At 43.2% G+C, this 26,694-nt stretch overlaps 1 protein-coding gene across 4 annotated transcripts in view; it reads left to right on the top strand.

The window, feature by feature from the left end:
* The window catches only part of THRA (thyroid hormone receptor alpha), a 236,801-nt gene that overhangs the window by 38,218 nt on the left and 171,889 nt on the right, over positions 1-26,694 (top strand). For all 4 annotated transcript variants that reach the window (XM_072111459.1, XM_072111456.1, XM_072111457.1 and 1 more), the window contains one exon: positions 3,445-3,583. The gene's annotated coding sequence lies outside the window, so the exon portion shown is untranslated. The remainder of the gene's footprint in view (positions 1-3,444; positions 3,584-26,694) is intronic.

Raw genomic sequence — 26,694 nt, 5'->3', positions numbered from 1 at the left:
ATGAAAATAGTTAAAGTGCATAATAATATGGATAAATGGGCCATTTGTGGTTTATCTAGCCAGGAGATTGCTGCACATTGTATAAAACCCAGCACTGTGTCATCCTGTTCTGATTATCTACACTCCGTTCACACATTCTGGATGTATTGCATTTAGAAACGCAATCCAACTGGAAGGGGGAGAGACTTGGCGCGATTGCATATACTTTTCTACTGAAACTCATGCGTTCATAAGGAGAACCACATGTTTTGCATAGTTTACATGTAAACATGTGGTGCTTGTTACCAATCGCATGTGTTGCGTTTCTAAACGCAATCCATCCGGAATATGCAAACACAGCCACCGGAGATCCCAATACATTATATAGTAATATTAAGTGGAGAAATGTCTCTGGCGGGCACAGCCCCAACGATACTGCCGACAGCCCAACACGTAGCTCGACTTTCCTGGGGCAGAGGTGATCACGGCAGGACTGCCCGGTGGTGCTCAATCAGATATAAGTAAAAAGATATCCAAACACAATACGTAGCGAAAGATGACGGCACTCACCGGTTCCAAAAACTTGGAAAGCGTCCTTTATTGGTGGGGAGGCATGCAGGGGGGTAAAAAGACAGGTTCCGGCAACGGGGCCGTTTTGCGCACTATGGCGCTTTCTCAAGCTTTTGAGAAAGCGCCATAGCGCACGAAAGGCCCCGTTGCCGGAGTCTATCTTTTTACCGCCCTGCATGCCTCCCCACCAATAAAGGACGCTTTCCACGTTTTTGGAACTGGTGAGTGCCGTCATCTTTCGCTACATTATATAGTAACCCAGCACTGTGTGATCCTGTCCTGATAATATACAGTCAGGAAATCTCTGTACATTATATAGTAACCCAGCACTGTGTGATCCTGTCCTGATAATATACAGTCAGGAAATCTCTGTACATTATATAGTAACCCAGCGCTGTGTGATCCTGTCCTGATAATATACAGTCAGGAAATCTCTGTACATTATATAGTAACCCAGCACTGTGTGATCCTGTCCTGATAATATACAGTCAGGAGATCACTGTACATTATATAGTAACCCAGCGCTGTGTGATCCTGTCCTGATAATATACAGTCAGGAAATCTCTGTACATTATTTAATAACCCAGCGCTGTGTGATCCTGTCCTGATAATATACAGTCAGGAGGTCACTGTACATTATATAGTAACCCAGCGCTGTGTGATCCTGTCCTGATAATATACAGTCAGGAGATCACTGTACATTATATAGTAACCCAGCACTGTGTGATCCTGTCCTGATAATATACAGTCAGGAGATCACTGTACATTATGTAGTAACCCAGCGCTGTGTGATCCTGTCCTGATAATATACAGTCAGGAGATCACTGTACATTATATAGTAACCCAGCACTGTGTGATCCTGTCCTGATAATATACAGTCAGGAGATCACTGTACATTATGTAGTAACCCAGCACTGTGTGATCCTGTCCTGATAATATACAGTCAGGAGATCCCTGTACATTATATAGTAACCCAGCGCTGTGTGATCCTGTCCTGATAATATACAGTCAGGAGATCACTGTATATTATATAGTAACCCAGCACTGTGTGATCCTGTCCTGACAATATACAGTCAGGAGATCCCTGTACATTATATAGTAGTCCAGCGCTGTGTGATCCTGTCCTGATAATATACAGTCAGGAGATCCCTGTACATTATATAGTAACCCAGTGCTGTGTTATCCTGTCCTGATAATATACAGTCAGGAGATCCCTGTACATTATATAGTAACCCAGCGCTGTGTGATCCAGTCCTGATAATATACAGTCAGGAGATCACTGTACATTATATAGTAACCCAGCGCTGTGTGATCCTGTCCTGATAATATACAGTCAGGAGATCCCTGTACATTATATAGTAACCCAGCGCTGTGTGATCCTGTCCTGATAATATACAGTCAGGAGATCCCTGTACATTATATAGTAACCCAGCGCTGTGTGATCCTGTCCTGATAATATACAGTCAGGAGATCCCTGTACATTATATAGTAACCCAGCACTGTGTGATCCTGTCCTGATAATATACAGTCAGGAGATCACTGTACATTATATAGTAACCCAGCACTGTGTGATCCTGTCCTGATAATATACAGTCAGGAGATCCCTGTACATTATATAGTAACCCAGCACTGTGTGATCCTGTCCTGATAATATACAGTCAGGAGATCACTGTACATTATATAGTAACCCAGCGCTGTGTGATCCTGTCCTGATAATATACAGTCAGGAGATCACTGTACATTATGTACCATCCTAAACTGTCCACATCTCAGTATCAAGGACCAGGAGAGCAGATTCAATATAACTGGGTTCATAGTTATTCAGGTGATATGATCAGGAGGTAGAGAGAAGTTTTCGGTAACAAGCCCTGAGCATGGCACAGGAAGGGTCCTATACCAGGTTTCTTGTGCCTGCAGTGCAGGGACAGTAAAATGTGCACTTTGGGGTCATGCAGCACATGTAACTATTACCCCAGGTATGTTTCTGTTGCTCTACCTCTCTCTTCCTACTTACATATTATATAAGAAAAACTTTCTAACGCTTAGACTGCTAAGACAACTGCAAAATAATAATTGGCACAGAAGGCTGTACATACAATGATATGGTTTCATAGGTAGAAATTCATTTTCAGGTCAGCCGGAGTGCCATTGTAATTATTCATTAGGGAGTCACTATGAATTATGCCTGAGCCGTGATGATAACTACGCCGTAGCCTTAATACGTTCAGGCTGCTGTTTATTCAACGTCATGAGTTTGCCGAGTGGCTCTTTGTGCTGAACTCAGAAAGATGGCGGCCATGAGACATGACTTAGACTATTGGAGGGGGTGAGGTTGTGGATGACAAGGAGCTTGGTATTCCCTGATGGATTCTTTGTTACAGCCCTGTAAGTGATAAGGATATTGAAAGTATGAAGGAATATTTGGCCATATAAAGCCCAGACTTGTGCTAATATTATAGTGGGTTCGTGTTTAAGCTAACATTGTCTATTCTGATCCTACCATGGTCCGCAGAAAATCACTGTAGATTGTATGAAGCCTCTATATTGTCTGATCCTCTCTTAAGAATTTATAGTCCAGTCGAGTGACATATATAAGACTGTCCTGACACTCCCTATAAATCAGGGTAAATCCCAACCATAGTTGCTACAGTAACATTCTGGGAGCTCTGCCAAGTGGGATGTTGATATTTTTTTTATATCCTTTTACATTTGTCTGTATAAAGGAAGGTGTGTTTTTTTGGTCTTTTATACTGTACATGCTCACAAAGAGAATTGCAGGTAGAGGCATGGTCACACTAGCATCACATGTGTACATTATAGACACAACTGTGCTCTCTGTTACTGTGTTATGCCTCAGTCCTTGGGGGTTTAACCAAATGCTATTTTTTTTTCCAGATCTGACAAGATTCTGTGGGATGCAGATTTATGAAGTCAGGGTGAAGTCGGGAGCCGAAACTTCTTTGACCTAGAAGAGGCCCACCTAGGACTGAGTGGCAGCAGAAGAGAGAGGCTCCCTGCCTAGGGTCGGGGGAAGGTGGGTTATGCTGTGAATGTAGGGTGATGTATGTACTTTTAATCCTTTATGGGATTATGGCTTGTGACTACATCACTGTATGTTTTGTAACTGTGCTAGGCACTTTGCTCATCTTTAACCCTCTGAAGGCCAATTTTTTTTCAGGTTTTTGTTTTACTTTTTTCACTCCTCTCCTTCCTAAAGCCATATCTTTTCTGTTTTCAAAGCTACATGAGGGCTTTTTATCTACATAACTAATTGTTCTTTCTATTGGCGCTATTCAATATTCTGTGTTATACTGGGAAGTTGAAAAAGAGAATTAAAATGTGGTGGAACTTGCAAGAAAGATACAGTTGCGCCATTTTATGTTGTACTTTCTTTTTGCGACTTTCACTTTGCGGTGCAGATGGCCCATCCCCTTTATTCTTTGGGTCAGTACCATCATAGAAGTTTCCATTAATACCTTTAAAAAGATTCTAAAGCTTTGCATTAAAAAGTCTCTCACACCCATATTGGGACACCCGTAACTTTTTCATACTTTGTTTTAAGGAGCTGTGTAAGGTGTCTTTTTTTTGGGATGAGATGATATTTTCATTGATACCAAGTGGTAACTGTACAACCTTTTAATCACATTAAATGGTGAAAAATTCTTTCTATGGCTGGAATGTTAAAAAATCAGTTTGTATACTTATATGCAGAAGTGAGTCCTTCATATTCATCTTTCCCTGCACTGCCTGCCTACCTGTTCTTGATTGACAGGTCCCACTGCTATCACCATGTTGTTGTATGGAACTAGTACATAGGGACTGGCTACCAATTTTTAACTACAGACATATACAGCCCACTTTACTTTCCCCTACAAGGTTTGTTATTACGGGTAGGAAATGCTACACAATGTCTTGGTGTAACCTTCAGAGAGAGCAAAACCTCTGTGAGGCTGAAGAGAATTCAAGAAGATTGGGTGAGGAGCAGGTGAGAGAGGCAGTGGATTTGTCTGACTTGGTTCTGCTACATCATTAGCCACTCCCTCGGGAAGGCAGGGGTTGAGAGGGATGCTGGCTATGTGAGGAGGAATCAACCTTCCTCCTCACCTCTCCCTTAGGAATTCTGTTCACCTGGTCAGCTTCAGTGAGAAGGCCAGGGCAGCTTGACTGTATACTGCAGCTCCCCTCCTCCATGAGCAGAACAAAGGACGTCAATTTAAAGTCTTTTTTAGAAGAATAAAAGGAGAGGTTTAGTGGCACTTATCAAATTTATCTAGCCGTCCTTGTGCTACCACCTTATCCCTAAAACACCCAATGGGAAAAGGTCAAAGCTATTGCATAAAGCAGTGATTTTCAACCTGTGTGCCGCGGGGAGCCCCAGTGTATTGCGTTTTGAGTTCTTGGTGCTTTCTTGTGAGTGGTTGTTAGATGGGTCTCGATCCTATGATTTGTAGCTGTAACTGTGGCTAATCATAGGATCGAGACCCATCTAACAACCACTCACAAGAAAGCACCAAGAACTCAAAACGCAACAAGAGAATATCCTGTGTTGTAAACTCTATTGCTTGGGGTGGACGCACCCCATTGTGTGCAGCTATCAATCACCTGATGCAAAACGATTGACCGGGACTGCAAAAGGAGAAGACGAAACAAAAGCTTTGCTGCTTGACGCAGGACTCGCGCCAGAATATCTACCTTGGAGAGCCATTGCGCAACAACACGCGGCAGTGGAGACGCCAAAGTGTACTCAGCCCACACTGCCTTCCATTATTCTCCATTGCGAAGAAACTTTGTCTAATATGAAAACAAGCTAGAACCGTCTAACCGTGAGTGTATGACTACAGTCATTTAAGATTACCTGTCATTTATACTGGTCCGATCCGATTTTTAGCCTTACAATGCAGATATAGGGCCCTATATCTTGCCAGCCACTTAAAATACCTCTCGGATACCTACCTCTCATACGGCATCCGAACTTTGAACCCTTCAAAGAGATATCACCTTTTCCTCTCCATTTTTTAACTTAAAACAAATTTTTGACATGTCTCTAAAGCGCTATATTTTTAATTTTTTCAAGCTAGTTGTTTTTTTGTTACAAAGACCAACTTTTAACACAGACGTCTGTAGGTCTGATTTTTATATCTGTATGTCTTTGGGATGTACAAATAAATATTAATTCATTTAAGAAATCCGGAACCTTCCTTATTAGTGCCCACCTACACTTATATTTTTTAGAAGAGTGCTTGCTCTAGTCCCATGGATAGAGGCATCAGTGCAACTTGTATAAAGAAATCTAAAAGGTACTGTGTGTGGTTTGTGGAGGTGGGTGCCGGTTTTTGGTAGGTTTATTGGCCCATTTTTGTGAGGTATAAAAAATTTGTCTTTCCATTAATGTTGCCAAGCGAGGACTTATTTTTTTGTAGGATGAGATGCATTTTTCAGTGAAACCTTTTTGGCGTGGCTATTCCCTATTGCTTAAATTGTATTCACTGTGTGTGTGTGGGGGGTGTGGGGTGTGTGTGTGATGGGGGTTGTAGAAAAAAAAATATATATACTATTTTTTAAACTTTTTTTTGTGTTCACCGTAATTTTTATATTTTATCTTATGTTTTACTACTTTTGTACAATAAAACCTAATGTGTGTGTGGGGGGGAACTATCATTTTTGAATAAAAGAAACCATTTTTATTTGTGGTCTATATACCTCGTTGAGAGCTTGTATTTTGCGGGACATGTTCTTTACAAATCCTAATTTTTGGTGGGTTTTATATATTTTTTTAAATTTACACTGATCATCATGCGGCTTTAATAATTTTGTTTTATTGTATGCTTATTACGGTCACATTGATACCTTATGTGTGAAGTTTGTATGGTGATTTTGGGGCTTTTTAATTAATGTTAAAAATGTTTATTTTTTTAACGTTTGATTGCTTGTTTATTATAATACCCTGCAATACTGATGTATTACAGAGTATTGGCACTGTTAGCCTGTGCTGATGCATAGGCTGACTCACTACCTGTAAAGTCCTGTCACAGACAGAACCTTACAGGCATTTACTATGGACAGCCCTAGGGTCACATCGTTGATCGGAGCCCCCAACGCCACGGTTGCATTGAAAGGTTAACATTCTCAGGGTCTGTGTTAGCACTGTCATGGAGGAGGTGGGGTATGAAGACAGTCTTTATACATCAATAAACATGTGACATCAATAAGTCTTTTTTAGAAGAATGGTGGCTCTAATCCTATATATAGATCCATCAGTGGAACATGTATAAAGACATCTAGAAGGTAAAGTGTGTGGTCGGGGAGCGGAGGCATTAGTGACAGGTCCTCTTTAAATAATATAGCCATTACAGTTATATATGGGTGCTTAGGCAGGTAGAGGTGCTGTTCAGTGGGTGTATCATGCCATGCGTCTGTTTTGATTGATGGCTGAGCGCTTTGTCTCTTGGGTCCTATTCATAAAATTATTGCGGGAGTTATCCCTGCAATCCCTAAGTGGCTTCAACACTGGGGTGTCTTCTGTTAAACATCTTGGTTCCAGTATTGGGTTATAGCCTGGGTCCAATCGGGTTTCCCCGGTGTTCCAGTGCCACACTGACTAGAGGACTTCTGGTTAGTTGTAGTACAGGGGATCGTATAGGGGATTCCCCTATTCTCTCTTTAGGCGAGTCTGATCCTGGTTATAACCCAGAAAAGTACATTGTGGCTGCAGCAAGCATTGTATTTTACTTGCTTTAGAGACATAGGCATTTTGTGGTAATATGTGTTACACAAGGCTCAGGCAACCCCTTAAAAAGCAGAACTAAGCAACATATATATATATACATATATACCTGTGGAGAATAAATAAATCCCATTTTAATACCTGTGTGCAACACGTCAGAATACTGCAGCCCTGAATGAAGCCAGACACTTCTTACATTATGATGTCAGTGTTTAACATCCGTGATACATGGTGACCTGACAATTACCGGACCTTATCATGACACTGGAGAGTAATATGTAACCATCAAAGATGAGGTGAGTATATATCCATCTGTATGTGCACAGATGTGCTCTGGAAAGCCAGACCGTTCCATAAGGAGTAGAGCCACAGGATGTGTTATAAATGTCTGTTCACATGGCTCCCACACTTGCTTGGATAACATCCTTCTATAAAGAGCCCTCTGCATGCACATCTACCTACCCATTCCTACTATAGCTGGATGTGACAGTTTAGCACACAATTGCTTTATTTAGATAATAAACAGATAATAGATAGTAAACAGAAAAGTTTTATGGCATATCCAAAGGACCTACAACAAATCTCTGAAATAGGTTCTCCAACCTACCCAGGTTGGAGAACCTATTTCAGAGATTTGTTGTAGGTCCTTTGGATATGCCATAAAACTTTTCTGTTTACTATCTACTATCTGTTTATTATCTAAATGTAGTGTCATGATTCAAAAATACAGGCAGTCCCCAGGTTACGTACAAGATAGGGTCCGGAGATTTGTTCTTAAGTTGAATTTGTATGTAAGTCGAAACTGTATATTTTATAATTGTAGATCCAGACAAAAAAAATTTGGCCCCAGTGACAATTGGAGTTTAAACATTTTTTGCTGTAATGGGACCAGAGATTATCAATAAAGCTTCATTACAGACACCTTACAGCTGGTCATTGCAGCCTGGGACTATAGTAACATCCAGTGACTTCACCAGAGGTCAGAGGGGTCTGTCTGTAACTATGGGTTGTCTGTAAGTCGGGTGTCGGGGACCGCCTTTATTGCATCTTATGGCTCTTACTTACAACCAGGGTGCTGCCACAACTACCCTGATAGTAGATGATTCCAATGCAGGCAGGATTTACCTCTACATAATGCAGCCATTGGCGATTGTGGCATTTAAAAATCCCTCATTCATTCCTGTGGCACCTGGGGGAACAATAATGAGATTCTGAGTGGTTGCCATGGCAGTACAGCAGTTGTCATTTAGAGAATATTCCAGTTTATCTGTATGAAAATAAGGTTCTTGCAGCACTGGGTTTCTAAGAAAATCAGTGCACCATCAGTAATGACCACTAGAATAAATACCTGAAAAGGTTTCCTACACAATGCTGACTTTACCTATGGGGTGATTTGGGCACTGGTAATGGTGATTGGCCCTCCCTCTATGCTCTGCTGCTGCTTTTGATCACCTGACAAAACAGATCCCTGGCTCAGCAGACCCCACACAAGACACGGTACGGTATGGTTTACCGTTGGTCAAAAAAAGGATTCTGGCCTCCACTTTTGGGGAACATAGGCAAGCGCGTGATCTCTGGGAAGGCAGTGTAAAGGACGATGCTTTCTTTTAAAAATGGAAGGTTTTAAATACAAAGCTAGTGATCTTTTTACCTATGTCACACTGCTGTTTGATGAAGTAAAGATTACTTTCTGTATTGTATAGAACATTGTATACCATTCTATATGTTATGTATTTTGCTTTTATGATCATACTTACCATTAGTTCTTTAATTAGGACAGGGCATCTTATAAAGGGGTTTTACGGCCTTCAATATTTCTTTACCAGCGACATGTTACAAAAAGGCAACAAAGCAGCTATGCTTGCCTGTTTCCAGTGCACCACTCCAGCGCTGTACCTCTCGTCACCATGGGTGTTTGTATATCTCTCTATCTTTTTCTGTATGTAAGGCGTCTCTGGAGAGGGGTGGGGTGAAGAGTGCTCACTTCTCCAGCTGAAAGTATGCTACGCACTGGTCTCAGGGGTAGAATACATTTGTTTGAAAGCATCGTAAGGGCTCATTCACATGCCCACAGTAGTGGCCGTGATATGGCCGCACCAATTGTATATGGTATATGGCCTACAGAGGGAGGAGGAGTGAAGAGCGCTCAAACCTCCCCATCCTCCTCCCAGACAAGCACAGGGCCGGGAGGAGGACGGGGACGGGTGAGCGCATGGTTGTCTTAAAGCACCCTAAGGGTGCTGTCACACAGTGCGTTCATGGACAGTTCTTGGACCGTTTTTAAACGGACTGAAAATGCATGCGTTTTTCTTGTTTACAAGCCAAACACATAAAATATGCAAAAACGCATGTGTTTTCAGTCCGTTTAGTCCAATAGTCCAAGAACTATTCAAGAACGCTATGTATGGCAGCACCAGAGGTGCTACACAAGCCGCAGACAGAACCTGCAACAAGAGCGCACTATGGACATATGAGACGGTGAGAAAGGTGCTGTTGGGAGGTATAGTGCTTGACTGAAGCCCCGGAGGAAAGGATAGCTGCTTTCTTGTTGTTACAGCTCCCCCACACCACTGGTAAAAAAAATATAGAGACCTGGTTCTCGCAGTACTGTGTTTGCACTTGTCAAGGTTTTCAGTCATCGGCAGGAGAGCCACAGGTTGGAAACCACCGCTCTAGAGGTATATCTGGAGAATAAAGACCTTTCGCAATGAAATGCTTAAAATATGTGTAAAACGCATAGTTTTGAGAAAATAATATCCTGGAAAATGCACGCATTTGTTAAAACAGACATGTCCAGAAAGCAGGCAGGTATGTTTTTTTTTTACTGCAGAACCTTCCATTGAATGGAAGTGTCTGAATACCCAACAAAGATACTTGTACGCAGAGTCAATTACTTTAAAGGATAAACTAGGGGCACCTACTCATAGATCCAGGCACCATGAGTGTGGTAATCTTACATTGTTTTTCCATGGTCTCCTTCCTTCTAAAATCATTCTTTTTAATTATGCTAATTATCCTGAAGGTCTACTAGAACCCCTACATGCTAGAGGTTCACAGGCTGTTACACTGCGCAGGGGCTCACTTCAAACGATTATATCTACTGAAACCTCCTACACCTAAAAACACACTTCACACACATGAGAGTCTCTCCTTTAATATGAAATACCGTATATACTTGAGTATAAGCTGACCCGAGTATAAGCCGAGACCCATAATTTTAACACAAAAACATCGAAAAAACCTATTGACTCTGGTATAAGCCGAGCATGGGAAAAGCATTGGTCACAGTCTCCCCAGTATATAGCCTGCCAGCCCCCAGTAGTATATGGCTTGCCAGCCCCCTGTAGTATATAGCTTGCCAGCCCCCTGTAGTATATAGCTTGCCAGCCAGCCCCCTTTAGTTTATAGCCTGCCAGCCCCCTTTAGTTTATAGCCTGCCAGCCCCCTGTAGTATATAGCCTGCCAGCCCCCTGTAGTGTATAGCCTGCCAGCCCCATGTAGTGTATAGCCTGCCAGTCCCCTGTAGTATACAGGCAGCCCCCATTACGAGGACCTGGGCAGCTCCACTTCTATCTTCATATTCGCAGCAGGTCCACAACAGATCAGTCTTCAGCGCCTCTTCTTTCTTCCTGCCGGCTGCAGATCTGCAAAACCTCTGTGCGCACACCCAGCCGCACTCTGTGATGGCAGCATCTTTAAGGGTGGAAATTTTGCATCCATACACGATATCATTTTAGAGTGGAGATTCTCTTTTTTTATATGACACCAAAATTGTTTTTCTAGATGTCAGGGTTCAGGAGATATAGCTGTCTGATGTTGGCCACTGTCATGACGTTTATAAACATCCTTTCTGCGTGGGGCATGTGCATAATAATAAATAGTAATTCCTTTATTTATATAGCACACACAGATTACGTAGCGCTGCACAGAGCTTGCCAAATCATAGCCATATGGCAGTCGTGAAGGGGTTAAGGTTGTTGTACAATTCTGTGCTCATCTATTTTTAAGGCTCCTGAACATGATATAGGAGAGCAGGGTCCTACCTCTATAAGCTAAAACAGAGAGCCACTCTGAGAGCAGCTCAGATTTTGCATACTCAAGGTGGACCTGGCACCAGGTTTTTTATCTGGTATCGGGTTCCAATAGCCTTTGTTATTCTGATTTTAAAAATTCCTTTGTCTGCATTCTGTATTATTTGAGTACTTTATAATAGTTTATTTTACATTACCTGGCTCTCTGCCAGCAGTGTGTGGTGAGTCCCGGGGAGGGGTAGCTGCAGCCTAAGTGTGCCTGAGTCTCCTCTCCTCCTCCACACTCCTCCAGGCAGGGGATGGTGTGGTGGAGAGAAAGTATGCATGAGGGGACAAGTGCACATGCAGGTTGCGGCTCCCTCCCCCCTTCCCTGGGGCGCACACCACATGCTGCCGGCAGGGAGCCAGGTAGCATGTGGCGTTTTTAAAATCATCATAGCATAGGTTATTGGAACCATCCGCCAGCTAAAAATTACATTACTGTTTTGAGGTGGGTTTTAAGTCATGGAAGGTTCTTTATTTGGCTTCAGTATCAGCAGTTTGCCTGAGCCTGAACACCAGTGACTTCGTACTGAAATGGTTGTCAACCCTTTTTTAAGATGGACGATATGTAAACAATTTTCAGCCTCTATGGCTTGCTGTACACAATGGGGGTCATTTACTAAGGGCCCGATTCGCGTTTTCCTGACGCGTTAACCGAATATTTCCGATTTGCGCCGATTTCCCCTGAATTGCCCTGGGATTTTGGTGCACGCGATTCGATTGTGGCGCATCGGCGCTGGCATGCACGTGACGGAAATCTGGGGCGTGGCCGAACTAAACCCGACGGATTCGGAAAAACCGCCACATTTAAAAAAAAAATGTGTCGCGGAGCTTGCACTTACCTTCACTCAGACCGGCTCGGTGTATTCCAGTGCGTTCTGGGGAACTTCAGCGCAGCAGCGCAACCTGGTGGACGTCGGAGGAACTGCCTTAATAAATCCCGGCCGGACCCGAATCCAGAGCAGAGAACGCGCCGCTGGATCGCGAATGGACCGGGTAAGTAAATCTGCCCCATTATGTCCCTTCGATATTTATTTCTCTAGACTCCTCTAAGAGCAAAAGTATTGGGCAAGATGAAATGCATTATGATCAGTTATTCAATACCTAATATCTTGGGAAGCTTGGAGGACCCTATAGACAAAGGAGGATAAGTTAATCCAACTAAAAAACAAGGGGATCAGCCAAAATAAATGTAATGTATTTCACCAGGAGAAGAGAGTTCTTCGAAAGTCTAGGGGCTATCATCGTGCCACTAAGATTGTTTGCCTCGGGTATTGTACTAGGGCTGTATATATTTAGAGAAATAAGATGTCTGTATCCTGAAAGCTTTCAAGTATGATCCATAGAAATCCTGCTTTTGTTATTTGTAGAAGAGAACAGAGGGATAGGGGAGAGACTGATATAGTAGCAGGCAGCACAGTGTGACACGGGGAGGAGCAGTCTGCTCGTTGTATCTCCTGTGCACATGAAGGCAATCCTAGCTGCGTGTCCTCTTTTCTGTAGGTGACTGCAGTTCAGAAGTCCCCATGTCTTTTTCATTTCCCCAGTCTCTTTCTGCTGGCTGTCTTTTCTAAAGCCACTAAATATTTCACTGTTTTTCTAGGCATGGAATGAATAATAAAACAGACAATCACATGGTCACCTGGGACCCTCTGTCCTTCCATGGCCACTATTTTACTTACATGTTTGAACGTAAGGTGTAGCATATTGCGGAGACCCCTGACACTTCTGTTTTATAGTGTATTTTAATAAATAACACCTTTATGTGATTTTTTTTTTGTTATCTACTTCCTTCTCCTGATAGGAAATCTACCATCAAAATCCATCATGATAAACCAGGGGAACTTTCTCATGGATCCAGGCACTGTGACAGTGGAAATTATCTTATAATTGTTATCCATTGCCTCATTCCTTCTAAAAAAAAATTAACTTTTTAAATTATGCTAATGGCCCGAGGGGCTCACCTAGCGCTTGCTTTACCAGAGTCACAGGAAGTATCCCTGGTTTATCATGGTAGACTTCCTTTAGGGCCAGGTTACATGCACGCTTTCAGATTTTCCCCTTTGCCCTTTAAGGACCGCAAATACAGACCGTAATACACCTGTATACAACTGTATTTGATCTGTATCCCCAAAAATTAAGGCTCTGATGCTCTGCAAACCCCTTACGAACTATGCCCTCTGACCTGGAGGTCTCCCTGGGAACCATTTGTAAATACGGATCACATGCAGCTCACAACTTGTGTGTGCCGTAAACGATCAGTATTTTTTGCACTTCCATAGAATTTTATGGTAGAAGTCCAGGGTGAGTCGGCGCTCGATCAAAATCTTCAGACTGACCAATAAGTTTACAATAAATTCCATAAGTTTGTTAACTTATTGGTCAGTTTGAAGATTTTGATTGAGCGCTGAATCACCTTGAACTTCTGGAAAAGAATGGGATGTACTCTTTTATTTGCAAACTGTATATATACAGACACCATACGGTGCGGAGGGATATATTCGGAACTCATTTAGGAAGCTCTATTTTCCATCATAGATGGATAGTGTTCCATGTTTCGTATTTACTGATAGCAAACGGCCAAAAAATCTGGACATCTGCATGAGGCCTAAGGGTACATTCACACACACATGCGCAATGTAGAGGAGAAGGGGTGACCCTCCCCTCTCCATAGAAAATAGCGCCCCAAGGCCGCAAACACTGGGAAAGACCTTTTCTTTGTGTTCCACCGCCATTGCGGTCTATGGGGACATATATGCAGCCTCAAATTTGCGGGCATATATAAGTCGCCCCTGACAGTCGTGTGAATGAGGCCTAAGGCTGACAATTTCTATTCTGTTATATTGTACCAGCAGCTTTCCATTTCTGTAGAGAAGATATATAACATTGCTGTATGTAAATGATGCACAAAAGACTCAATCATTTAGTTGTTTCTTGCATATCATGGCTTTAGTTACATGTATCTATAATCGTAAAGGGATCTTTCAATGCTTGGATCCCTCTTTTATAGCTTTGAACTCTTCGTTCTCTTCTCTGTTTATATTCCCAATGTCTAGACTCCTCTTTTTTATCTCTTGTATAATATTTTACTATACATGCATTCCAGTTTATAGATTCTCCTCTCTTTTTTTTCTATACCCTTCTCTGTTTTAGCTTGTGCGCCTGTACATCCCCCCTCTCTGGGTACCCCTCTCCCACTCATTCTGTTAGAGTTGTGACCCCATCCATAATAGCGCTGGGTTGGGTTTTATAAAAGCAGTATGAAGTTATTTGGGGCCTGCTGACCTCTGACCCCATCTCTCTCTGCCTCAAAGCACCATCGTAAAGACGCCTTCCTTCCGCCTGGCGTTTTATAGAGACTCAGACCTCACGTGGGGAAAATTTGCAGGGGCCCCCTCAAGTTAACCCATTTGGTCCTGAACATAGAATATTTTTCTATACATCATTTCTTCCAGAAGAATAAAAAGCATAAAGGTCTTTCCTATTCTTCCAATGTATAAACGCTGTACCCATGTATGTACTCATGAAGGCAATATTCATGATGTAGTGTTCTTTGTCATGCCTGTTTCTTTGTGCTTGCAGAACATGTGAGATTCTATAGAGGATTTTAAGGCTGGAAGCAGGCAGGAGAATATATTAGGAGTATCAGGGCTATACTTTGCTGACACAAGTCTTCAAAGATTACCAGGTTACAGTCACCAAGGAAGTCTGGTGTTTTCTGTGACGTGAGACTTTAACTATGCACAGCACACCATCCCAGTTGTATTGCAGAGCTAAACGTCTCTGTATCTCGACTTCTTGCAGTTTGATCTTCATTTATTTCAGATGTGAATTTTCTGGCTTTTACTTAATGTGTCATTCTTCCAAGGATTCATTCCTTGTCCGAGGGCTTGGAATGAACCAGGAACAATAATATTGTATACCCATGAATACACTTGACTGTGTGTGAAGAAGAAATTCCAGCAGTCACCCGAGGACTCCACTCAGCCTTTTGTGATCTTAATAGAAGTCTTTTGAGCAGTTTATTTACCATATCACGTCAGCTTTTTCTTTATAATCAGGGATTTTCTTGCCTCCATTGAAGAAATGATTGAACATCTTTGACTGTAAACACAGTCAGTGGCTAGTTACAGGCCTGGAAATGCATTTTTAGTGAAAGCAGCTGAAAAGCCAATAAATACTTTGACTTTTAAATAGTTAGACACAAAAGATGTCATGAATAGAACGGTCTAGGATAGATATACATTATGCTCATCATCTCAGTGAGGCCATGCTAACAAATGATACCGTGATATATTGATCATTTCATTACATGGATAGCATGGTAGCCTACTGGTCAGTCATCCTTAGTAGTCATGGTAGTATCTATAGAAACCAACAGTAGATTCTTCCAATGGAATACATGTAGTATTGAACATCTTAGTCACTGGTTGGTTTACCTTTGCCATTTTCTAATGTACTTTTGGAATAAAATCTTGAATGTTTGTACAAACCATTTAAGATATTCCCTATTCACAGGATAGGGCAGGGGTAGGGAACCTATGGCTCGGGAGCCAGATATGGCTCTTTTGTTGGCTGCATCTGGCTCTCAGACAGATCTTTAATAAATAGTGATGGCTGCTGTGTGACTGATCACTGGACACAGGCAGCGATGTTACCACTGCCTATGCTCTTTGTACGACCCAGGCGCCATCGTCTAAGCCTGGGTCAAAGAGAAGAGCGTGGGAGTGATGAGGAGCTGGCTAGAGGGAGCGCTGGTAATTTTTTTTTTTTTTTTTTTGCTTTGGCTACCTATCTACATGGGGGGGGGTGCTGTGGCTACCTATCTACTGGGAGTATGTACTGTGGCTACATATCTACTTGGGGGCATGTGCTGTGGCTACCTATATACTGGGTGTATGTGCTGTGGCTACCTATGTACTCGGGGACATGTGCTTTGGCTACCTATCTACTGGGAGTATGTGCTGTGGCTAGCCATCTACTGGGAGTATGTGCTATGACTACCTTTCTCCTGGAAAGCATGTACTGTGGCTACCTATATACTGGGAAGCATGTGCTGGGGCTACCTATTTACTGGGAGTATGTGCTTATTGCTACCTATCTACTGGGAGTATATTCTGTGGCTACCTATCTACTGGAAGTACGTGCTGTGACTACCTATCTCCTGGTAGGCATGTGGTGGGTGTCAGGATTTGGAGTAGTGAACCCCCTGGACCACCGCAGATTCCATCCGGTCTTCACTGGGGCCCACCGCAAAGCAGGATGGTCTTGCTGCAGCGTGGTACCACCAGGTCGTTCCACAGGCGCGACTTGTCCATGGTGGCAGCCAAAGTCGAGGTACAGGAATGTTAGGTAGTCTCGTGGTCAAGAACAGACAGGTGGTTCTTGGAAGGCGGCAGTGATGCAAGGTCAGGGATGGAGCTAGAGTTCAGGGCTGGCAGGAACAGGTCCAGGGTCACAATGGGAGGTCAACACTTGGGAAGGAAACACTGTGGAAAGCGTCCTCATAGGCATGAAGCACTAAGATCCGGCGGGGAATGCTGGGAGCCATTGGTCTTTATAGGAACCCGGGAAGTGGGCAGCGGCGATCAGCGGCGCGCTGGCCCTTTAAATTTGCGAGTGCCGATGGTATAGGGGATAATAAGCTGATTATTGAGGGTTTGTCTGCTGGGACCCCTCCCAACCATGAGAATGGACCCTCAGAAATCTTTACTCTCTTTCTCACTAATGCTGAGAGCGGCAGGTTGAGCAAGCATCAGCAATTTCCCACATTCCATTAATTTTTGTATTCATGGCTCTGTTGGAAGATAATTTATGCACCCCCCCCCTATTCCCCCCAGGAAGGCCAGCCACAAGGGCTGCAGACAGCCAGTGACATCACTAGACAGTAACTCCGCACGTGAGCTACCTCTCTTGCACAGCCAGTCGGAGAGAATTGTGGCTGCGCAAGAGATACATGCACGACTTCGTCCACGCGCCAGAGATGAAGAAGGACCTCTGAGGTACCTCTGAAGGTAGCTCATGCACAAGGTTAGCGGACAGCTGGGTGTCGTCACTGGCTGACTTGCAGCGCTTGCTGCCGGCCTTCCTGGGGGAATATCAATGAGGGGGCGTGCATAAATTATCTTCTTACGGAGCCAGGAGGCGCTCGGCTTGCGGAGTGGTGAGCGCCTTTGGTTCATTTCCATAAAGTTATACAGTGGATATTTCGGGGATGCAGACGTGTGGGAAAGTGCCAGGAGGACTCCCAATTAACCCCTAAGGTAACGAGCATGCATTTGGAGGCAGCGAACCCCTTTAAATGTGGTGGTAGATGTCCTTTAAATAACATCTTATGATACATCAGTATACACAGAACCATTTCATGGATGCCCGGTATTTTTTATTTGGAAATTGTTTTACTATTGTCTTCTGCCGCTACACAATAAAATAAAGAGTGGGGATAATATTTAAGCACAGTTTTTTATTATATAAATTTATTCTAGGTATTTCACTAAATAAAATCCATAATTCTTTAATATATATTCTCACAAGTGGGTCAATTCATGGCCATGTTTTTCATGGCCTGGAATCGACCTCTGTGTGTGGTCTGTTTTTTCCATATTGAGTGAATAAAATCTGAAAATGTGTTTGAATCTCTCATCCATGAAATAATATTCATGATCTTTGTGTGGATATTGTCTTAGTGAGAGTGAATTGTAACCCTGAATTGGAAAAACATATTAATTCCAAAATGTTCCTGAGCTTCTTCTGACAACAGAACCTTGGAGGATGCCCATTTGGCACAAGGTAGTGCAAGTAGACACTTTTGTTTACTTGAGTCTGATCTTTATGCCATCCTGTTCTAAAATTATACCATTGCGTTACAAATGTTAGAATAGCCACTCACATATTAATGGTTCAGGGTGGACAGAAAACACAATTTTATACACCTTATAAGGGAATCTTGAGTCAATAGAGTCCTTTGTTCTCTAAAAGTTGTCCTTTGAGCGTAAAGCAGCTATACAGCCCAATTCTGCTATTTAATATGCAGACAGCACATTTATGTGAATGGCCACTGTTTCAAAAGTGGTTTTGACATGTTGTCCACACCGTAGGGCATGTTATCATCATCTTTATTCACTTAGCAACACCGTATTTTGTGACACTTTACAAAATCATTACATGTTGTTGTATTCATTGTATTCCATAATTGTCCATGGGCTCAGGCCCTTTAAATATGAAGCTTAGTTTCAGAACTGCTTTAGTTGTGGTGTTAACAAGTACGTTTTCAGAGACAATATATCAAAATTCATTATCATCCAGATTCATTTTGGTTAGATGATGAATGCCAAAACCCCCCTCAAGAATTCTTGTTGTAACTTCTAGGCAAATAGAACCATAGACCGTACAATGACCTCCTTTTATATGTACTACCATTTTAAGCTAACACAAAGAAAACAAGAAGAAACACCATACACAAAACATATGCAAAAAATAAAGATGAACATAATGGGGGTCATTTATCTTATCTCTTATTTGTTTTGGCTACTTTTTGCCTGTCTTTTTCCGTCTGCTACTTTTGGTAATTTAACAATTTCTCTTTTTTCCTTTTGTTAAAATGGGTTTTTTATTAGATCTCTTTTGAGATATTTGTTACAAAAGTCTCAGAAATGTTGCATAAATGTCTCAAGTCATTTCTTTCCATTTTCCAAGTTTTCCTTAAGTATGGTTTTGTCTGTAGTTTTTTGCGCCAAAAATGTTGCATATTTTAGACAATTTGAAATAATAAATGTTGTTTGCGACATTTCGTACATCTGGAATAGAGGATGAATGTGTCTTACTGACGAAAAACAAGTGTCTGCCGGACATTTCAAAATAACCCAAAAAGGCGAAAAAATTGTAATGCGCCAAAAAAAAAAAGTTTCAAAGAAGAAACAACAAGAAGAAAAATAAAGATAAATGACCCCCAAGGGAGCACATTTACTACATAGAGTGTGAACTGCACTGTGTGCAGTTATCCTGTGTAGTGTGCAGAAGGCATCAAATTCATGATTTGTAGTGCCCGTTCTTAATGAACCTGATACCCCCTGCACTGCTCCGACAGTCTATCAACTTTTTTTGGGTGCACCTTTAACATAGGGCGTGCAACACATTTTTGTCGGACTTTTGTATGGTATGTTACATGTGGCGCATGGTCCAACTGTGCAATGGAACGCCCATTTCAGTGACAAACTTTGTGTAGTGTGAAGAATAGTACAGCAGCGCCACAAGAGGGTCGCATGCGCAACATATGGGCACTTCTTAAACTCATGTGCAAGCAGTTTGCATATAAAAGAGAGTCCGGCAGAAAACTGACGAAAGGTCCTTAGTTAATGTGCCGCAATAAGTTTTCCTCTGTACCTCACAGAAATGGCACAGCACCAATGTCCTCCTTTTCATTAACGTGCTTGACTGATATGAACATGATGCCAGCCGGACTGCAGCACCGATACTTTTACAACTGGTACATTGTTGGTGCTTTAGTTTGGCCGGAAGACAGGGAGTACTTGCATGAAGCTTCCACCGGTGTCTGGATGTCATCAACTAATCTGCTGGAATATATATTTGCTTTCCCCCCAAATTATCAAGTCAGCATAGAGGGAAAAAAAAATCATACCTTAACCCACATGTGATGGGAATGGACTAAAATATGTATTTTCTTTCTTGTAATGTATAAGGCCCTATAGTCTTGAAGACGGTGCTAGTCCCACAGATGACATCAGTTTGCATGCTAAATCTTGTTGTGTAAGGCTTCCACTATAACATTCCTTTGCCGATTCAGTAATCTTTGCTAATGGATTTTTATTCCTTATAACAGTTGCTTTCACACATATATTGATATGTGGAACCATCCATGAATCACCGTCATAGTAAAATGAGACATGTGGAGACATATGGAAAGTAATGGCAGATTGCCATGGGTGTGTTACTACACTATGATGTCCTTTGTTAGAATCAAACATTTGATTCTGGATATCTTGAAAATTTCAGACTAGTTTTGTTACACCAGTTATTGCTCATATACCCATCTTAATAAGTTGTATTCATAAATGGAATTCTTGTAGACAGTCCGCAGGTCACATACAAGATAGGTTCTTTAAGTTTGTTGAATTTGTATGTTAGCTTCACAAGAGGTTACAGTGGGAAGAGATGTCCGACTGTAACTAGGTGTGGTCTGTAAGTCGTATGTCCTTAAAGGAAATCAGGATGAAGGATTGTAAACCAAGCACTTATGTGCTGGTGTGTGCTACCTCGGGCAGGATCCGCTTTTCTTTTAGCTTCTTATGCCCTTGTTTTACCAATAAAGGCTTCAAAAATTATGCAACTGAGGGGCTCCAGGATCAATTAACGGCTATGGAGTACATAATTTGTAAAGCCTTATTTTGTAAAAAGATAGCATAAGAAGCTAAAAGAAGAGCAGATCCTTCTAGAGGGGACACACACCAATATGTTTACAATACTTGATTTTGGTGGTAGATTTCATTTAAAGATCACCTGTCATCAGGTCTGTGTCACTAGTCCTGTCACTACTACCTGTTGGAGCAGCTCACAAGGATCCCATCCCAGCCTTTATCTAGTTATTTCATACATTATTCATTGTAAAATCACATATTTTTTATCATGTAAATGAGGCTGGTCACATGGTCAGAGGCAGTGATGTCACCCCTGTTACCCCTCCCCTCTCCTCCCCCTGCTCATGTCTGTGTGTAATGTATAGTAAAGCATTGCTGGTGTCTGTGCTGCATCTGCTGACATGCTGCATCCTCCTAATACACATGTGTGAGACACAGACATCAGCTACACAAGTATCTGACATGTTCTGCTATAACATGGCTGCATCCTGGAGCTGTTGTATCTCTCCTATACACACACACATGCACACACAGGCTGCAGGGGGCGCCAGCACCAGGAAGCACATCATTATACAGCCTCGTATCACTATACAGACTGTCAGTCAAGCACTGGGGGGTGTGGCTGTGCCTTCCACTCATGAATAAGCTGGACCGCTTGAATATGCTAATGACCCATTGGACATCTCACTGGTCATTTGCATACAGCTTTAGAACCTCATTGCTTAAGTTTACAGGCATGTAGAGGATAGGGGCAATACTTTCTAATGGCAGTTTATGAAAATCTATTTAGTTTAGGGGGGTTATCTTGCCTGACAGGTTCTCTTTAAAGAAGACATCTCACCAGAATTTTACCACCCTCACTCACAATGTCTGCTGATAAAGGATTACATGTCCTGCCCATATCACCTAAATGTGTGATATTAAAGGGGGATTATCTTCTTTTAAAATGACATCAGAACTGTGTTTCTAGGTGCCACGGTTCAGAAAATATAGCTTTTATTAAATAGGACTTATATTTGTAGTAAGGCTTGTGTTTCAACTCTATTTTGAAAAGGCTGAGAAATCTGGGGCTGTGTCGTTGGTAAGCCAAACTTCCAACTCCTCAATTTCACTCATTGGTGCACATTTACTTACCCGGTCCAAGGAGTTCACACAAAGTGCATTGTCCGACGATCATTCACTGTGCCGCGATTCACTAAGATTGTGCACCATATATCCCGCATGTGTCGCTCCCCCACTCAGGTCCGCTGCAGTTCACCTTCTTCTTACCGGTGTATGTAAGTGCTTGGGCTTGCTATACAATTTGAAAGGTAAATCCCGCGCTTAGTCCGAATCAGTCAGATCTTCCGACGGCACACCTCCGATTTCTGTCACATGAAAGCCATCACAGTTGCGACAAAATCCGATTGCGTGCTACACAATCCCAGAGCGAACCCCTATTAAATTCCTGTCAGAGCAGCGCAAATCCGAAAAACAGCGAACAAACCAACGAAAGAGATGTCCTCACCGCTACAAAGTCCTCTCCTGCCACTCCACTCTGTGCTGACGTCTTGTATGGGCCAAGATCATAACCCAGAGCAGGAGAGGAAACAGAAGTGATGAGTACTCATCAGTTGTATTGCACTGCTCCCGGTTCCTCTCCTGTTTCTGGCTCTGGGTCCTGGCGCCAATGCGTACAACCAGGGCGGCGCATGGAGGAAAGAAAACGTTAGCAGAAGAAAAGCCAGGAAAGGAGAGTATTAATTGGTCTGTTCATTGGATCTCTATTGTTTGCTCTCAATGTAGTATTTGGTTGGTTGGGGTGGTATTTATTGCTGTACTTTGGTACTTAAAATTTCTGTTGTGGTATTTTATGTTATACTGCGATTGTTTGTTCATCTAGGATGCCGGTTATTCATGCACCCCCTTAAAGTTAAGCGGCATGACAATTTGAATCTTTGGTCCAATAAAGGTTGCTCTCCTCACCCACTCCACAAGCCCTGGAAAAAGCATGTTAAAGCTTATTTTCGAATAGATCTTATTTTCTGAGAAACACAGTAGTATCTTTGTAATCCAATTCTAAGGGCACACTAAGCTTTCCACCAGAACCTGCAGCAAGGTAGGATGGACTTGTGTAAAACAACTTGGTTTCAGTGCTTGACAACACATGGCAATCCAGAGGACCAAAAATGAAAAGTAAACAAGTTAAGGTCAAAACCAGGAGAATATGAACACACCAAATCATAAATCAGAAAATACTGTAACCAGAATCCAAACCACAGTCCGTATACCAAGCAAATCATAGCAGCTAAAGTGTTTGCTGGGATGAATAAACCTTTATTTGTGATAGAGTAATAATAACATGGTCATATAAAAACCATAGGAGTGAGACTTACAATCTATGATGAGAAAGGGGGACACAGGAGATGTCAGTGCTTGTCCAGTCATCCATTATAAGGTGTGAGAATAGATAAATGAACAATGCTGCATGAACCAGTTACCAGCCACTATGTGCACTGGAGATCAGAAATAGAGAACAATGTGTGATCACTTTATTCTCTCCATTGATGAACATTTGATGGATTTTTGCAAGAAGTACGCCACTAGAACAGTGTTTTACAAAATTACCAGTATCAACATAAAACTTTTATTTTCCAAAAATGTGGCGATTATAATTACAGAACGGCGTTGTCCTGCATGAAAATTGCTGGCTGATTAAGTGAGGAACAAAAGGAAGGAACCACATGTTGTAGAAGAAGGTTCTGATACCATGTAGCTATATGAGAAGTCTGACTCCTGCTGCAAATAAACATTCCCCAAACCATAACACTTCCTCCATCACCTTTCACTGACTTCTTTCAATGTTTCCCCAGTTTGTTGATGAACATAATGGGGCACATTTACTTACCCGGCCCCAGGAGTTTTCGAAATACGGACTGTCCGACGATCATGCACTCCGGCGCGATTCACAAAGATTGTGCCCCCAATTTCCTGAATCTGTCGCTTCCCGCTCGGGTCCGCCGGAGTTCACCATCTTCTTCTCGGTGTATGTAAGTGCATTGGTTGCGACACAATTTGAATACTAAATCCTGTGATCAGTTCGGATCAGCCCACCCCCCGATTTCTTTCACATGAAAGCCAGTGCTGCTGCGCCACAATCTGATCGCATGCGACACAATCCCCTTCTAAATAGCTGTCACAGCAAATCCCCTTAGTAAATAAGCCCCAATGTTTCCCATCAGATCCAAATAAATTGAACTTGCTTTCATCGCTAAAATGAACTGTGGAGAACATTCCTCTGTCTGCACAACATGCTCCTCAGGTAAGGGGAGCCTAGTCTTTTGATTCTTTCTGCTGAGAGATTTGGTCACTGTACAGTGGGCTTTCAGTCCAAATGCTCTTAAACGTGAAGACACTATGATGAGACAGATGTTTACCCTGTTCAGCACTGAACTAGCGTTCAATTGGCCTCTCTTGCATTTGTATTTTGAGGTCAACCAACCTTCTTAGGGGACTTGAATGAGTTTGTGATGTTTAAAGATGCAGTATTTTAGAAATCACAGACTTGGAACAAGCGACTTGGCTTGCTAGGGCTGATGGAGTCACCACTATGGCCTTTATGCATACAACCTGCTGGAACGGCCCAACATTTTTGCAAAGTGAGTGAAAACTGGAAAATATAGGGTTTGTCAGATAAATAAGGAAATTAGCACCAGGCACCAAATAACTTGCTAGTTTACTAATCATAAAATATAATCACTTAGAACCACACAGTGACCTTGATATTTAGGAAATTGTGACTTCTCTAATATTGATCCCCAGCATAGTATATGTATAGCAGTGATGGCGAACCTTTAAGAGACCGAGTGCCCAAACTGCAAACCAAAGCCGACGTTTCTATCGCAAGGTGCCAACACAGCAATTTAGCCCAAAAGCGCCACAATACCACTATACAAGAGACAAATAACACTTTGACATCATGAGGCCACCATTACAACCACATAAATAGCATAATTCTGGTTATAAAGACCACTATAGAAAGGCCAACATTACCAATAATAACACTATACTAGAAGCTAATATAGTGATGAATACTGTATTACTGCCTGCGGCTGTAGCTCCGTGTATGGCTGTGTACTGCGGCTGTATCGCCATGTATGGCTGTGTACTGTGGCTGTAGCTCCATGTATGGCTGTGTACTGCGGCTGTAGCTCCATGGATGGCTGTGTACTGCGGCTGTAGCTCCATGTATGACTGTGTACTGTGGCTGTAGCTCCGTGTATGGCTGTGTACTGTGGCTGTAGCTCCATGTTTGGCTGTGTACTGCGGCTGTAGCTCCGTGTATGGCTGTGTACTGTGGCTGTAGCTCCATGTATGGCTGTGTACTGTGGCTGTAGCTCCATGTATGGCTGTGTACTGCGGCTGTAGCTCCATGTTTGGCTGTGTACTGTGGCTGTAGCTCCATGTATGGCTGTGTACTGTGGCTGTAGCTCCGTGTATGGCTGTGTACTGCTGCTGTAGCTCCATGTATGGCTGTGTACTGCGGCTGTATCTCCATGTATGGCTGTGTACTGTGGCTGTAGCTCCATGTATGGCTGTGTACTGCGGCTGTAGCTCCGTGTATGGCTGTGTACTGTGGCTGTAGCTCCGTGTATGACTGTGTACTGCGGCTGTAGCTCCGTGTATGGCTGTGTACTGCGGCTGTAGCTCCGTGTATGGCTGTGTACTGCGGCTGTAGCTCCGTGTATGGCTGTGTACTGCGGCTGTAGCTCCGTGTATGGCTGTGTACTGCGGCTGTAGCTCCGTGTATGGCTGTGTACTGCGGCTGTAGCTCCGTGTATGGCTGTGTACTGCGGCTGTAGCTCCGTGTATGGCTGTGTACTGCGGCTGTAGCTCCGTGTATGGCTGTGTACTGCGGCTGTAGCTCCGTGTATGGCTGTGTACTGCGGCTGTAGCTCCGTGTATGGCTGTGTACTGCGGCTGTAGCTCCGTGTATGGCTGTGTACTGCGGCTGTTGCTCTTTAAGTAAAAGTTTTATTTTCTCTGAAAATATCTTACACAACACAGGAGAAATGCTGCAGCATTGTGAGTTTAGAGGTAATACCCAGTCCCTCCAGTAGCCAGTATAGAGACAGGGCCTCATCCCCCACCCCACTATAGAGACAGGGCCCCCCACCTCAGTATAGACAAAGGGCCTCATCCCCCACCCCAGGATAGAAATAGGGCCTCATCCCCCACTCCAGGATAGAAATAGGGCCTCATCCCCCACACAAGGATAGAAATAGGGCCTCATCCCCCACACAAGGATAGAAATAGGGCCTCATCCCCCACCCCAGGATAGAAATAGGGTCTCCCCCCCCCACCACCCCAGTATAGACAGACACACACAGAGGGGCTTACCAGGTGCAGCAGCCGAAACGCGCCATCTCAAGTGCATGCGAGGATGCGGTGACGTCACCGCCGGAGCACAGGAGCCAGGCAGCAGGCATCGGGCGCCGGGACCCTGCGACCCCGCAGGCAGCGGGACGCCGGGGCCGCGCAGACGTCGGCGCGCCGCTAACAAGCAGGAAGCGGAATGCCGGGGCCGCGCATGAATCGGAGCGCCGGGGCCGCGCAGACAGTGGAGTGCCGGGCCGCGCAGGCATCAGAGCGCGCAGGTATCGCCGGGCTGCGCAGGTATCGCAGCGTGTCGGGCCCACTTTCATGAGACTGGGGAGATGGTACGCGTGCCTGCAGAGAGGGCTCTGCGTGCCCTCTCTGGCACGCGTGCCATAGGTTCGCCATCACTGATGTATAGAATCCATGGTGCATGGGCCAGAAGGGTAACCTGTGAAGTGGTATCAAGTGCTGAGGGATAACATAGAGGGAAGGAGTAAACAGTGGAGGTTATTATGATGAGAGTGAAAGTAACATGTGCTTAGGGATTCTGGTAGGTCTTCCTCAAGAGATGGATTTTAACCCCTTCATGACCAGGCCTTCAAAGGCTTTAAAGGAC

Source organism: Engystomops pustulosus, chromosome 6, assembly GCF_040894005.1.
Source record: "Engystomops pustulosus chromosome 6, aEngPut4.maternal, whole genome shotgun sequence".
Lineage (NCBI taxonomy): Eukaryota > Metazoa > Chordata > Amphibia > Anura > Leptodactylidae > Engystomops > Engystomops pustulosus.
This window is presented reverse-complemented; position numbering and strand designations above follow the sequence as displayed.